General features: G+C 42.9%; 1 protein-coding gene across 10 annotated transcripts in view; it reads left to right on the top strand.

The window, feature by feature from the left end:
• LOC146785255 (galactose-3-O-sulfotransferase 2-like) overlaps positions 1–16,524 on the top strand; it is a 306,791-nt gene that overhangs the window by 132,832 nt on the left and 157,435 nt on the right. The gene's annotated exons all lie outside the window — the stretch shown is intronic.

Below are 16,524 nucleotides of genomic sequence, written 5' to 3'. Positions count from 1 at the left end.
CACGGCTACCTAGGATCTGTGCAACGATTTGAATGCTTTTTTCATTGAAATAATTAGTAAAATTCAACACTCCAATAACCTGAACACAGAAGCCAGCTTGGCCTATTTTAATTCTTCTCCCCTTAATACTTTCCCTAAATTGGACAGAAAACTTTTTTAAGATCTTGTTATGAAGATCAAATCAGGCTCCCCCAAGGAAGACTGCCCTATTAATATACTGAAGGCAATCTATCGGGCCTTCCCTGATACTATTTTGGAGTTTCTTAATCTGTCCCTGTCTCATGGCACTGTACCGCTAGTCTTTAAGGAAGCAGTAGTCATCCAGATACAAAAAAAGCCGGGTATGGATCCGAAAAAGTTGGATAGCTATAGGCCAATATCGTTACTCCCTTTTCCTGCTAAACTGCTGGAGGCTCATGTAGCTACTTGTCTCAGTACTTTCTTAGACACAACCATGTTTCTGGATACCCACCAGGTGGACTTCCGCCCCGGGCATTCCACTGAATCTGTGATTCTGTCCATCATGGATGACCTCAAAAGCCATGCAGACATTGACTGCACTCAGGCTCTGGTCCTCCTCGACCTATCTGCGGCATTTGACACCGTGAACCACAAAATTCTGGTGAATCGTATAGCCGCAGCAGGTCTAGGGGGACCAGCTTTGGGTTGGTTCAGATCCTTTTTAGAGGATGGTAAACAGTCTGTGTTGCTCTCCCCTTTTAAATCCAACACTGTAGAAATTAGCTGTGGTGTCCCGCAGGGCTCCTCTCTTTCACCGATCCTTTTTAACTTATACATACGACCTTTGATCTCCAGCCTCCGGCAGATGGGGGTAAAGATTTTTAACTATGCTGATGACATGCAGCTAATTTTCTCCCTGGAGAATTCAGATGAATCGAAAACTTCGTTAAGAATTCCATGCGGTACATAAAATTGGATGGATAATAATCAATTAAAATTAAACTCTGACAAGACTGAGATAAACATACCCAGTAACCAATTCAGCTACTGGACACCCTCTCATTGGCCTATGGAACTATCCCACTCCCTAAACCAGTGATAAAGAGTCTGGGATTCCACATTGACTCAGGTCTCTCCATGACTGCCCAGATTGGGTCAGTTACCTCCTCTTGCTTTGTCCAACTTCGCAAGCTGCGCAAGATTAGACTTTTTTTCAATAAAGAGGCCTGCACTCAAATAGTGATTACGCTTATCCTATCCTAGATTGATTACAGAATGCTCTTTATCTTGACCTCCCATAAAAACAGAAACATTGTCTTCAGATGATTCAAAATCAAGCAGCTAGAATCATCCATCTTCAGGATAGACGTTGTCATATTAGCCCACTGTTAAAAACTGGCTACATTCTCTTTAGAGCTATCCAGGGAACAGGGCCCAACTTTATCTCTTCACGAATCAGTAAGTACTCTCCCCTGCGTACCTTGAGATCAATTCACTAGAATCTTCTGGTGGTTCCCAGATTCATACGCAAATGCATCGGTGGGACTTGGTTTTCTTTTCTGGGTCCGAGGCTCAGGAACTCTTTACCCATCTCATTGAGGCTTGAGATGGATTGCATGCGGTTCAGAAAACATCTCAAAACATGGCTGTTTACTTTGGCTTATAACTAGTGGCTCCCTATTCTGGCTAGTCTCTGCTAGGAACCTCAGCGCCAAGAAACCTGCTGGTGTATGTGCACTTAAACAAATACCCAAGTAACATAACCTAGCAGTATTTCCATAGGAAATGACTTTTTTGCTTTGCTAATAACTTTTTTCCATCCTTTGACAAATCTTCATAAAACTTTCCAAAAAAGTGCTACTTTTTGCTGAAAGAGCATGAAAGTTTCAGGTTGATCATTCAAGCAGGGGCTGAAAAAGGTGTCCCAAAACTCAAAATCCTCGTGTATTTTCCATAGACTGTTTTGAACAGCGCTAGCACAAAAACTGCAGAACGGATTTACTCTAAATTAGGAAGGAAGCTAGAACTTGGTCTACAAAAGGTGCTTTTTGTGATTTGGTGTAAATTTGTGTAACAGTTACTGACAAATTAAGTTGCAAAAATATTTGTACATCTGGATGGTCAGGAGAGCCCCTTCTATCCCAATTTTTAAAAATAGGGTATTCTGATTGGCCCAGGGAGCTTTGTTTTCTGCTGGGCCAATTAACTCCCACAAGTAATAATACCAGGGCATGGGTCCTCGGGGCTTCTTAGGGCAGGGAAGGGGACCACATGCCTCCTCCCCTAAAATTAATATATGCCTATGGGGGATTGGATCTCCAGGGCCAATTGGGCTCAAGTAGAGGGTTCAAGTACACCCCCTCTGTTAATACAAATATATGTGGCTCGGGGGATGGGACCCTGATGCTCAGGAAAGGGGTGCCATGTGCCCCCTCCCCAATAATTAGACTATAACCCTGAGGATCGAGTTCCCAAGGCACATTTGCGTTCAGGGAGGGGGGTACCACTCTCCTCCTCTAAAAGAAGTATTTTTGGCCCCGGGGGATGGCGTCCTTGGGACCTCTTGAGACTTGGGGAGAGGGGCCGCCCACCCCTCTCCTCTATAATTACTGTGTGACCTTGGGGAATGGGTTCCCCAGGGTCCATTGGGGCTAAGGGGTGCGGAACCATGCACCCCTCTCCCCTAACATGATTTGGGCCCCAGGGGATGAGGTTATCAGAGCCTCTGCAGACTCCGGGAGGGGGGCCACAAGCCTCCCTCTCCTAATTATATATTTTGTGACCCCAAGGGATGGGGTCCCTGGCTCCAATTAAAGCTCGGTCACCGCATAGGATTTCTTGCTTGCCTGCGAGTGGTTGGCCACAGAATCTGGTGCATGGCGGGGAGTTGGCTTTACATATGGTAATAAAAAGGTTAAAGTAACGTTATAGTTAGGTGAAAATTTCAGTGACAGCGCAATGCTTTGAAATAAAAAATACACTGAAATTCACCAGTTATAGTTATAATTATCTTTGTTATCAATGATGTCATAGACCGTGCAATGAGTGCTGTAATATGTGGGGTAATTAGCAGTGCATGTCTAGGGCGCAAGTTATAGTTACTTTACATCAGTGGTTTTGTTAATTTAAAACAGTATGTTTTAACTGGCAATTTCATCAAACTATAAAATCCCTTTAACCTTAGTTTTTTTCAGTGAATTTCTAAAGCTTTTTTAATGTGAAGTAATATATTATTACCATACTACCAATAATGTCGCTTTAACCTTTGGCTTTTCAGTAGATAGATAGACAGATAGATAGATAGATGCCATCTATTACCATTTTACCATTGTTGAGTATAGGAGGGGCCTTGACTCGTGAGAGGCAAATCCTCGAATAGGTCATGATGCCCCCCCCACAACAATGGTATTAAATAGCATAACTTACTCTGTGCATCTGGTTATATGGTTTATGTCATTGCATTTTCTCATCTGCATTTGCTTTACCAAGATGTATTTAACCAAACTGAGGATAAAAGAGGTAACATTTATATAAACAAGGTGAAATCATAGCGAATAGATTTTGTGACTACTTGGAGAGTTGTCTCTGTAAGCGACCAGGAAGTAAATAGTGGTGTTCTCATTCCAAATTAGCTGTCCTGTCCAATAAACTTAAATTTGACCTTTGCACTGTAATAATAAATGTGTCAAGGTGTGTTTATTACAGTTTCTCTAAATATAAATATATATTAACATATACCTATGTATGTATGTGTGTGTGTGTGTGTGTATATATATATATATATATATTATCTACTGGCGGTCGCCAGTAGATAGTTATAGTTAGGACCGTGTTTCCATAGGAAATCTGAAAATTCTATTTAGAATAACTTTGGCGCCGGTTGACGGATCCTCGCGAAATTTTCAAAACTAATGGGGCGCTCCGTTCAGCTCCTACCCTGGAAGTCTCGGGGTGATTCGTCAAGCGGGGGCTGAGAAAAAAGGGGGGTCCAAAAACACGTTTTCCCCATGCATTTTCCCATAGGACCTTTAGTCGAAGGTACAGCCCGAACGGCTGAACAGAATTAATTGAAATTTGACAAAGAGGTAGTCCTCAGGTCAGGGATGTGCCTTTTGCATATATGGTGTCAATCTGTTCAGTAGTTCCTGAGAAAATTGCAGTTAAAAGCACATAAATATCTATAGCCGCGCACCGTGCGCGCACCGTGCGCGCACGGTGCCGTGCGCAAGCGTAATTCTGATTGGTGGATTCATGTCAGTCAACATTCGAATCGGTAGAAATCAGGAAGTGTCGGCCGCCATTTTGTGTGTGACAGTAAAAAAGAAAGGTAGAGAACGTGAAAGGGGGCAGGGTACAGAGTTCCTGACCCCCTAGCTTTTGTCAGGGGTCCCTGAAGGACCATTAAGGGTGCAAAAAACATTTTTTTTTTTTTAAATGCGGGGTGCGCGCACCGTACGCGCACCGTGCACGCACGGCGGAAAAAAAATCCTAAAAAAAATAGAATTAAAAATCAAATTTAAGTGTTTAGATGTTAGGTGGCTCTTAAAAGAGCCATTGTGTTAATGAGGAACAGAGGAACAAAAAAATGACAACAATTATAGGGTGCCGCACGTGTGCTGCTGTATCTTGCTCTCTATTAGGGGAATGCTGGTGTCCCCATAAGAGAGAAGAGCATTGCACGCATTGCACCGTATATGCACCCTCTTAAACAGAGGGTGTATATCCAGAGGAACAGAAGCAGGTGAAGCTGCCGCCGCAGATGAAGTGCTCGGCTGAGCTGCCGATGATGTGCTCGGCTGAGCTGCTGCGGATGTGCTCGGCTGAGGTGTTGGAGGGATTTCTCTAGCAGCTCGAGCATAAGCCACAGGATGCACATCTCTAACGTGCCTGATCATAGTGAAGATACTAAAAGAGTATTTCTTTTTAGGAGCTCCTCTTGATAAGACACCATCACAAATAGTGCAGGTGACTTTTGGAGCATTCACCTTCTTCTGCCCCTCTGGAAAAGTGAAAAATTGCCATATAAAAGAGTTTTTCTGTTTCCTCTGTCTCTGTGGCACAAGGGTCTCCTGCTCACTCCCAGAAGATGACTGCTGCTCTGCCATTCTCAAGTACTGGAGTACTGGAAAAGCTGCTCAGCTCCTTCTCCCAGGGAATCAGAAGTAATAATGAGGGGAGTGGGTGTGGTGTTGGAAGTTTCTGGAACTGAAACTACTATAAACCAATGAAAAGTGTTGTTTCTAAATCACATGACCTGAAACTACTATAAACCAATGAAAAGTGTTGTTTCTAAATCACATGACTTGCCGTGCGCGCACCGTGCGCACACGGTGTGCGCACGGAGCACGCACGCATGCGCGTACGCGCACGGAGCATGCACGCATGCGCGTACAGAGCACGCGCGCGTACGCGCACGGAGCACGTGCGCATGCGCATACGGAGCACGCCCGCTTGCGCGCACGGTCAAAAACACTTAAAAAAAATAAATACAAATTTTAAGTGTTTATAAGTTTATAGAAGATATTAACTATGCTGTTCAACTCTATCCAAATTTAAAAAAAAATAAAAACGGAGCCATTCCATATTACAGGATAAAGTTAATCTATAACTATATATATAGGTAGCTTATTGTAAAATAAATATTTAAAAAATATAATAATACATTCATAAATTAGCATTTTAAAAACCTTGCAAATTCACTTAAAGAACCATAGGTTTCACACACATTATAGTTAGGAATTAGCATTTAAAAAACCTTGCAAATTCACTTAAAAAACCATAGGTTTCACACACGTTATAGTTAGGAATTAGCATTTAAAAAACCTTGCAAATTCACTAAAAAAAACATAGGTTTCACACACGTTATAATTAGGAATTAGCATTTAAAGAACCTTGCAAATTCACTGAAAAAAACATAGGTTTCACACACGTTATAGTTAGGAATTAGCATTTAAAAAACCTTGCAAATTCACTGAAAAAACCATAGGTTTCACACATGTTATAGTTAGCTGGGCATTTCACTCGCAAAAAACCAATGAAATTCCCCCGTTATAGTTAGTTCAGCTAACTATAACTTGCGCGCCCGCAATCCACTGCTGATGACGTCACATATTACATCACTCATGACATGGTCAGTGACATCACTCATGACATCACTGATGACATCTCAAATGACATCACTGATGACATCACTGATGACGTCATCCATGTGATAAATTACCACATCTTCTCACACCCTAATATAACCTTTGATACACCGACTCAAAATTTAAGAGTTCCATTCTCAAAACCATACATACTGCAATACCAATAACTACATACCCACTTATTAACTCTTAGGTCTACATACACCTGTACAGTCACTCATACTTACAGTCACTCCATACAAAACTATCATATGCATTTATACACCTATATAGAGACTCACACACTACCAATCATCCATAGAGGTACTCTCGCACCTACTCAGTCATGCAAATAATCACACTCCCATTTACTCACCTATGCGGTTATACACACTCAAGTTCACTTACTCATAAAAATAGTATCACATTCTTACACTCTTATAGAATCATTGATAAAAGCACACACTCATACATACAGTCACTCTCACAATCACACACTCACACATCTACCCACTTATATACTCTTACACGCATATATACTGCCTTTCACATATGTAGTTAGTCACAAATGTACCACTGAGGTATACATTCAATCCCTAACACACTCATACATACACTCACTCAACCATACAGTCCATCACAGATGCACTCTTAAAACCATGCACCCATAGAATCACCCACTCACACATCTATACATAGAGTCACACACACCCTACCCACACAAACACTTAGGAACCCATACAGACAAGCAATCAATAACTCATATAGACACTTATATAGGTATTCACAAAACCATGCTGCCACTTATACACCAACATACAGACACATACAAACATTTACACAGTTTAGTCACTAGTCTGCAGTAAGATACATTTAATGACTCACTTATAGAGTCAGTTACGCACCACAGAAAATCATCCATTTACACACTTGTACACCCGCTCATTCTTCAACAGGCCTTTCCCTATATATATTAAACATATTAAAATTGTTCAGAAACACATACTCAATGGATGATGTCATCAGTGATGTCATTTGAGATGTCATCAGTGATGTCATGAGTGATGTCACTGACCATGTCATGAGTGATGTAATATGTGACGTCATCAGCAGTGGATTGCAGGCGCGCGAGTTATAGTTAGCTGAACTAACTATAACGGGGGAATTTCATTGGTTTTTTACGAGTGAAATGTCCAGCTAACTATAAAATGTGTGAAACCTATGGTTTTTTCAGTGAATATATATATATGCATATTATCTACTGGCGGTCGCCAGTAGATAGTTATAGTTAGGACCGTGTTTCCATAGGAAATCTGAAAATTCTATTTTGAATAACTTTGGCGCCGGTTGACGAATCCCCGCGAAATTTTCAAAACTAATGGGGCGCTCCGTTCAGCTCCTACCCTGAAAGTCTCGGGGTGATTCGTCAAGCGGGGGCCGAGGAAAAAGGGGGGTCCCAAAAAGCGTTTTCCCCATGCATTTTCCCATAGGACCTTTAGTCGAAGGTACAGCCCGAACGGCTGAACAGAATTACTTGAAATTTGGCAGAGAGGTAGTCCTCAGGTCAGGGAAGTGCCTTTTGCATATATTGAGTCAATCTGTTCAGTAATTCCTGAGAAAATTGCAGTTAAAGCACATAAATATCTATAGCCGCGCATCGTGCGCGCACGGTGAGCGCACCCTAACGTGCGCGAGCGTAATTCTGATTGGTGGTTACATGTCAGTCAACGTTCGAATCGGTCGAAATCAGGAAGTGTCGGCCGCCATTTTGTTTGTTGTGGGTGCGAGAGTGAAAAAGAGAGGTGGCGAACGTGAAAAGGGGGCAGGGTAGAGAGTTCCTGACCCCTAGCCTTTGTCAGGAGGTTCATAAAGGACCCCTAAGGGTGACATTATTTTAAAAAAAAAATTCCCCAAAAAATCGCGGGGTGCGCGCACGGCGAAAAACCAAAAAAATAAATAAAAAGAATTAGCATTTAAAAAACCGTACAAATTCACTTAAAAAACCATAGGTTTCACACACGTTATAGTTAGGAATTAACATTTAAAAAACCTTGCAAATTCCCTTAAAAACCATAGGTTTCACACATGTTATAGTTAGGTGGACATTTCACTTGTAAAAAACCAATGAAATTCCACCGTTATAGTTAGTTCAGATAACTATAACTCGCGCGACCGCCACTCTATCACAAGGATGATGTCATCAGTGATGTCATGAGTGATGCCACTGACCATGTCATGAGTGATGAAATATGTGACGTCATGAGCACTGGATTGCGGGCGCGCGAGTTATAGTTATCTGAACTAACTATAACGGTGGAATTTCATTGTTTTTTTATGAGTGAAATGTCCACCTAACTATAACATGTGTGAAACCTATGGTTTTTTAAGTGAATATATATATATATATATGAACAAACAATGTGGTTCCCACTGGCGCGCACAACAGCGGGTGCCGACGTGAGGCCGAACCAATGGCCTGGGTTAATTCTTTCGAACAAAGGTACTCCGCACTCAGGAATCCTTTCTTTAGTTAGTTTTTTCGATCACACCAGCTCTGATCGAATAAACTAACTAAAGAAAGGATTCCTCAGTGCGCCAAACCTTTATTCGAAAAAGAATATATACAACCACAACGTTGACATTCATACATAGGGGAGAGAGGAGCAGTATTCACTACGGAAAGGAATTTGGCAGGTGGTTTTGTGAGCCGTTCTCTTGATTGGGCTGCCGTGGTGGTTATGTAGACCGCAGGCCAATTAATTTTGGGACATCACCTGGTGTACAAATGCTGAAATACTGAATAGGCAATCGCCAGGGAATCAAAATACCGTCATTGAGCAGCCCTGCAATGAGCGCATGGTGCAGCCCCAGGAGGGGCTTTACTACATCTTTAAGCTGGAGGAGTGGTTAAACAACAAACTCCAGTGGGTGTGGACAATTCAGCTTTTAAATAAGCCCCTAGAGAAGCTCCGCCTTGTAGTGAAACTGGCACTGAAGAAAGCCACACCACTGAAATGCGTCGGCCTGGCGTTTCACGGACATTTCACCATGCGCCTACAAGTAATGTTTTAAATAAACCCCACTTGGCAAACTTACCTGAGCTGTGTCGGACCCATTCTTAGTGTGAATGAGGTGATGGACTTGGATGTTAAACCAGTTTGCAGGCACTGGTGACCGACAAGCCCTCACAGTCAGGAGCAACGTGTCAGCCGCACTTTGGGATAGTATTGCATAAAACGTGTTGCCCCCCCAGCAGGTTAACAACCCCAGTATTGACATACATGCAAAGGGGAGAGAGGGGCAGTATTCACTGTGGAAAGGAATTTGGCAGGTGGCTTTGTGAGCCGTTCTCTTGATTGTGCTGCTGTGGCAGTTATGGAGACCGCTGGCCATTTGTTAAGGGACATCACCTGGTGTACGAACGCTGAATTACTGAAAAGGTGTTCGCCACAGAATCGAAATACTGGCATTAAGCAGCCCTGGGATGAGCGCATGGTGCAGCCGCAGGAGGGGACTTTACCTCTTTAAGGTGGAGGAGTGGTTAAACAGCAAACCCCAGCGGGAGTGGACAATTCAGGCTTTAAATAAGCCTCTAGAGAAACACCGCCTTTGTAGTGAAACCGGCACTGAAGAAAGCCACACAGCTGAAACACGTCTGCCATGGCATTTCAGGGACACTTCACCATGCGCCTACAAGTAATGTTTTAAATAAACCCGACTTGGCAAACTTACTTGAGCTGTGTCGGACCCATTCCTAGTGTGAATGAGGTGATGGACTTGGATGTTAAACCACTTTGTAGGCACTGGTGACTGACACGTCCTTTCGGTCAGAAGCAACGTGTCAGCCCCATTTTGGGATAATCTCCATACAACGCGTTGCCACCACAGCAGGTTAATAACCACAGCGTTGACATTCATGCACAGGGGAGAGAGGAGCAGGATTCACTGTGGAAAGGAATTTGACAGGTGGCTTTGTGAGCCGTTCTCTTGATTGGGCTGCAGTGGCGGGTATGGAGACCGCTGGCCGATTCATCTGGTGTAAAAACGGTGAATTACTGAGAGGCGTTCACCACGGAATCGAAATACCGGCATTGAGCATCCCTGAGATGAGCGCATGGTGCAGCCCCAGGAGGGGACTTTACATCTTTAAGGTGGAGGAGTGGTTAAGCAACAAACTCCAGTGAGAGTGGACAATTCAGCTTTTAAATAAGCGCCTGGAGAAACACCGCCTTGTAGTAAAATCGGCACTGAAGAAAGTCACACGGCTGAAATGCATCTGCCCTGGAGTTTCAAGGACATTTCACCATGCACCTACAAGTGATGTTTTAGGGGTCTCCAACCAGTAGCTCAGGAGCTACTGGTAGCTCAACAGCACCCTCAAAGTAGCTCTCAGAGGTGAAGCCAAACCAAGCTGATCTCAGAGATTCTGTGTATATTAAAGAAGACAGCACTGCTCGTTTCATTACCCGTAAGAGTTACAGACACCCAATCCAATGTCAGGGCCTCTTGCCAACACTCAAACACACACTGTGTTTATCCTATCAATCAATCAATCGGGGATTTATAAAGCACACTACTCACCTGTGAGGGTCTCAAGGCGCTGGGGGGCATTTGAGCAGCTCCAGTAATTTTAAAAGCCAGGTATTGAGGCAATTCCTGAATGCTTGCAGTTTGGGGCTTCTTCTGATGCTGAGGGGGAGTTCGTCCCAGGTCTTGGCCATGATGTAGGAGAAGGATCTGCCTCCTGTTCTGGCTCTGTGGATGCGGGGGATTTCAGCCAAGGCCTGGTCAGGGGAGCGGAGGTTTCTCTTGGGGACCTAGAAGGATATTCTTTTGTTGAGGTATTGGGGTCCGGTGTTGTGGAGGGCTTTGTAGGTGTGTGTGAGCAGCTTGAAGGTCACTTTTTTTCGACGGGGAGCCAGTGGAGTTCTCATAGGTGTTGGGTGATGTAGTCTTGTTGTGGGATGCTAGAATTGCTGAGGGGGGCGCACCATTGCTGAGGTCACCAGATTGGTGGCCGGTGGATCTAGGTAATCCCCCGGAGCGTAAGGCCATAGTCAAGAACCTCGGCATATGCCTAGACCAGGCACTGACCATGAAAGAGCACGCTGCTACCACCGCTGGCGCCTGTTTCCATGTACTTAGTTTATTACTGCGAATCTTCCACTTCCTTCCCTTTTCCTTTTTTTTTTTTTTAAATTTTTATTATAAATAATAGAGCGGAGTATACATACAACTTCTATTTTAACACCTAATCTCAAATCACAGTTTAGAAAACACAAAGCATTATAAAAAAAATAAAATAAAGAAAAAAAAAGAGAAAGAAAAAGAGAAGGACCAGGAATTAGCCCACTTCCCCCTGAATCCATTGCAGGACTGGCGCCCAGATTGTCATTCCTATTTCCTTTTTTTTAATCCCTTTTGTTCTATAGATAGCATGTTCCAAGTTATACATTGTTAATAAGCGTGCCCTCCAGGTGCGAAAAGATGGTTTTCTGTTATATTCATTCGGTAACTCAAAAGACACTCCTGTCAATACTAATTCTGCTGTTATTGTTATTGCCAATCCAAATAGTACAGTAAGAAAGGATTGAATTCATGTAACAGAGGTATTAATAGTGGGCAGCTATAAAACATATGAACTGCATCAGCAGCAAATAGCCCACATCTACTACATGCAGTTCCAGCTGTTGACCCCCATTTTACAATTTTTGCAGGGGTATAATATAGGTCAAAAATACCCATCAACAAAACAGAATTAGCAAGTGAAATAGATATCTGAATCATATTATTATCACAGTCTATCTTCTCCGCCCATCTCTGTTGGATAACCAACATATCATCAGGACAAGATGATAATAATAAGTTATAATAGAAACCAATCCTTTTTTTCGTGTGTAAAGCATCAATAATAGGAATCTCGACAAGTCCAGAACTAACCAGAAAGGTCATATTCTTGAGAAAGCTATACACCTGGAGATACTTAAAATAATCAACGTTTGTATGATTAAACTTAAATTGAAGTTCTGAAAATGTTACAATATGATTATTATGCCATAAATCACCTAGAGTGTTAATGCCGCTATTCCGCCATCTCGTCATTGTATAATCTCTAAAAATGGGAGGGAAAATATGTGATGTCGTCAAGGGGGTATATCTCGAAATTTTTTGAATCCCTACATGGCGCCGGATTAGGTTCCAAACAAAGAAGGCGGCTTTTAATATCTTAAATTTTGTTTTTCTATAATAACTAGGTTCTATATTTCTTAACAAACATCCACGCGCCGCAACTCCCAAGGAAAACTCATAAATTGACGGAGCATGGGATTCTAGAATTTGAGCCTTCGCTCCAATTATCAGGGGAGAAATGAACTGTAAAACAGATACTAAATAATAGAACAAAAAGTGTGGTGTGCTCCACCCACCCCTATCCTTAGGAACAATCATCTTCTTATAAGCTCTACGTTGACGTTTGTAACCCCACAGGAATCTAGCTGCCATTCTCTCAAGTTCTTTAAAAAAAGTAAGAGGAAATTCTAGAGGCACAGATCGAAATAGGTTCATAAATTTAGGGAGAATTAGCATTTTCAACACGTTATTCCTCCCATATAAAGACAAATGCAAATGATTAATACGCTCCAACGTAGAGTTAGCCTTTTTTAGAACTGATTTATAATTGAGTTCCGGGATAGCAGAGACTGGAGTAGTGATCTTAATACCCAAATATGTTGCCACAGGGACGATATTGAACTAAGCCGAGGAATGAGACGGGGGATTCTGCCCCACCAAAAGAATTTGCTTTTTGGACATATTGAGTTTATACCCAGAGAATACACCGAACTTGGTTGCCAATTCTTCCACCTTTGGGATAGCTCTTACAATATATGTAGTGATCACCACCACGTCATCAGCATAAGCTAAAGCTCTATAATTTATTTCCGCAACCAAAACTGGGGATATATCCTCAGTTTGATTCAGCTCTTTAAGAAAAAGATCAATATAAATGTCAAAAAGTAATGGTGAGGCTGGACAGCCCTGTCTAGTCCCCAGATAAATAGGAAACAGGGCAGACGAGTTTGCCCCAATTTTAATACAGGACATAGGGGATTTATACAAGGCTTTCAAAGCCAAGATCATAGTAGGACCAAACCCCTTCAAAGAGAGCATATCCCAAAGATAGGGCCAGGCCACCCTGTCAAATGCTTTTTCAGCATCCAACAGGGTGATTGCTATAGATGTATTGGTGCCCTGCGCCCAGTCCATGAGAGCAATAACCCTGCAGACATGATCCGAAGTATCACACTCAGGTACAAACCCATGTTGCCACCTGGAGACTGTGGTCGAAATTATCTCTGATATTCTTGATGCTGGGTGTGGTTTTCCATAAGACCTTCCCTGATCTTGATTTGCCTGCCTGCGGGTGAGTCTCTTCTAGGGGCGTCTTCTTTTCATGAATACGGCCGGGTAAGGTCGTGAGATGACACCACTTCGTAATTGGGCAGATCCGCTGCTGATTATCGAGACAGTGGGATGTGGAGCAGGAGGCGATTGTGAGTCTGGGGAAGGGGACTTTAAGCTGAATCAAATTACGTAAAGAACTTTGCCACTGCGGGATGTCAGCAGCCCATTTGGTTGGAATAACATAGACCTCCAGTCCCAGAATAGCTTTGCTACTTAGTCACCTGAGCAAGATTGCAAATAAAAAGAGGGAAAATACTGGGATCCTTGTGTTTGGTCATCTGTGTTGCAGTCTACCTATGAGGAAGGGCATCATTCCCGAAACGTGTCAGGAACGACTGACGGGGTGGTTTTCTGAAAGACTTTCCCTGATCTTGATTTGCCTGCCTAGGGGCAACCTTTTCTTTTCATGAATACGGCCAGGCCAGGTCGTGAGATGACACCGCCATGTAATTGAGCGGATCCGCTGCTGTTTATCGAGACAGCAGGTTGCGGAGCAATAGGCGATTGTGAGTCTGGGGAAGGGGACTTAAAGGTGAATCCAATTACGTAAAGAACTTTGCCACTGCTGGATGTCAGCAGCCCACTTGGGTGGATTAACATAGAATCAGTCCAAGAATGCCTTGCTACTTACTCACCTGAGCAATATTGCAAGTAAAAAGAGGGAAAATACTGGGAGCCTTGTGTGTTGATCATTTGTGTAGCAGTCTACCTATGAGGAAGGGCGTCAAGCCCGAAACACGTCAGGAACGGCTGAGGTGTGGTTTTCTAAAAGACCTTCCCTGATCTTGATTTGCCTGCCTGTGGGTGCGTCTTGCCTAGGGGCAACCTTTTCTTTTCATGAATACGGCGAGGCCAGGTCATGAGATGACACCGCCGCGTAATTGAGTGGATCCACTGCTGTTTATTGAGACAGTGGGATGCGGAGCAGGAGGAGATTGTGAGCACTGGGAAAGGGGGCTTTAAGGTGAATCCAATAACGTAAAAAACGTTGCCACTGTGGGATGTTAGCAGCCCACTTGAGTGGAATAACATAAACTTACAGTCCCAGAATGCCTTGCTACTTACTCACCTGAGCGAGATTGCAAAAAAAAAGAGGGAAAATACTGGGAGGCGTGTGTGTTGGTCATCTGTGTTGCAGTCTACCAATGAGGAAGGGCGTCACGCCCGAAACGCATCAGGGACGGCTGAGGTGTGGTTTTCTGGAAGTCCTTCCCTGATCTTGATTTGCCTGCCTGCGGGTGTGTCACGCCTAGGCGCAACCTCTTCTGTTCATGAATGCGGCCAGGCCAGGTCTTGAGATGACACCGACGCGTAATTGAGCGGATCCGATGCTGTTTATCGAGACCGCAGGATGCGGAGCAGGAGGCGATTGTGAGCACTGGGGAAGGGGACTTTAAGGTGAATTCAATTACGTAAAGAACTTTGCCACTGCGGGATGTCAGCAGCCCACTTGGGTGGAACAACATAGACTTCCAGTCCCAGAACGCCTTGCTATTTACCTAAGCGAGATTGCCAATAAAAAGAGGGAAAATACTGGTTATAGTATATGTAGTTATAGTTAGGACCTAATTTCCTAAGGAAAGACATTTTTTGACTTGGCGATAACTTTGGTGTCGTTTGACCAGTCTACATGATATTTTGCCAAAAAAGTGTCGCGGTGGGTACTATTGATTGGAAAGGCTTGGGGGTTATCCATGCAGTGGGGACCGAGAATTTGGGGCACGAAATAAGGTTGCGTTTGTAATGTTAATTCCCGTAGGAAGCTTTAGCCACCTCTACAGTCCAAGCCGCTGAACGGACATACACCAAATTTGGCAGGGTGGTAGATGTTGGTTCAAGGAAGTGCCTTTTGCTTATTTGGTGTAAATCTGTCTGTAGTTTTTGAAAAATTTAAGCCAAAAATGATAGTGATATCTCTGGCCACGAATATTTCACAGAGGTTTTGCGATTAATCATGAATGCACATGCCAAGGGGAATACTCTAAGTGGCTGGCCGCAACCTGAATAGAAAGTTGCTGCCACCATTTCATCCAGCGGGAACGGTTCCCGGGGCTGAAAATGTGTGTGAAAGCCCACATAAGGGGTCAGGGTGAAGATACTCTGACCCCATGGTTGAGAATTGGAGGTATTAGTGACACAATTTATGTGCCCAAAATTAAGTTTATTTAATCATGCGCAATATTTGCGAATACACTGTGACTGCCAGCACGACCCCCATGTACCGTCACAGGGATGTCGCAACTAATGATGTTGCTGCGAATATTCGTGAATCCTTAATATGCATTCTTATGGAGATATTGAGATACTGATAATGTTTTTATAGAGTTATTTGTATAGTGAGTTATCTACTGAAGTGGTTAGAATCAATTATATAGTTATAATTTTTTTAATGTGGTGATGGCTATTGAAATCCTGAATTTGCTTTCCGCTTTCAAGCCGTAACGCGGGGATTGTGCTGAGCGACATCCTTGTGATCTCTGGAGTCACTGTAAAAACAGAAAATAGGTTTTAGAGATGGTTGTTCTAGAAATACAGTAGAAAAACATGAGTTTGAAGTATACAGTAATAAACCTCTACAGTGTAAAATACTGTAATGTGCGTGCATGTAAGTGTTTTCACCTTATGAAAAAGGTGCGATCGTCACGGTTAACGACGTCATCGCAACATCCCGAATAACCATGAAAATGGAAAATAGGTCTAAAAGATAGTTTTAGAAACTTAGTACAAAAATATGGGCTTAAACATGCTTTGGAAGAAGTATGTATATAGTAATATGTGTAGTGCAATGTTCAGAATGGATTTTTTTACATATTATTTTTGGTTGTGTTGGTGGCCATTGAATGTCTGCTTGTGTTTTCTGTTCTTGTGACGTGTTCGCAGGGATCGCAACATCATAACAAAAATCCCCCAAAACTAAAGGAAAAAGAAACTCTTTAGAAAAAAAACTTCACAATATTTCAGGTCCTAGGGTGGCTCT

The sequence above is a fragment of the Triturus cristatus genome, chromosome 11, assembly GCF_964204655.1.
Source record: "Triturus cristatus chromosome 11, aTriCri1.1, whole genome shotgun sequence".
Lineage (NCBI taxonomy): Eukaryota > Metazoa > Chordata > Amphibia > Caudata > Salamandridae > Triturus > Triturus cristatus.
The sequence above is the reverse complement of the archived record's forward strand: the minus strand, read 5'-3'. Positions and strand labels throughout refer to the sequence as shown.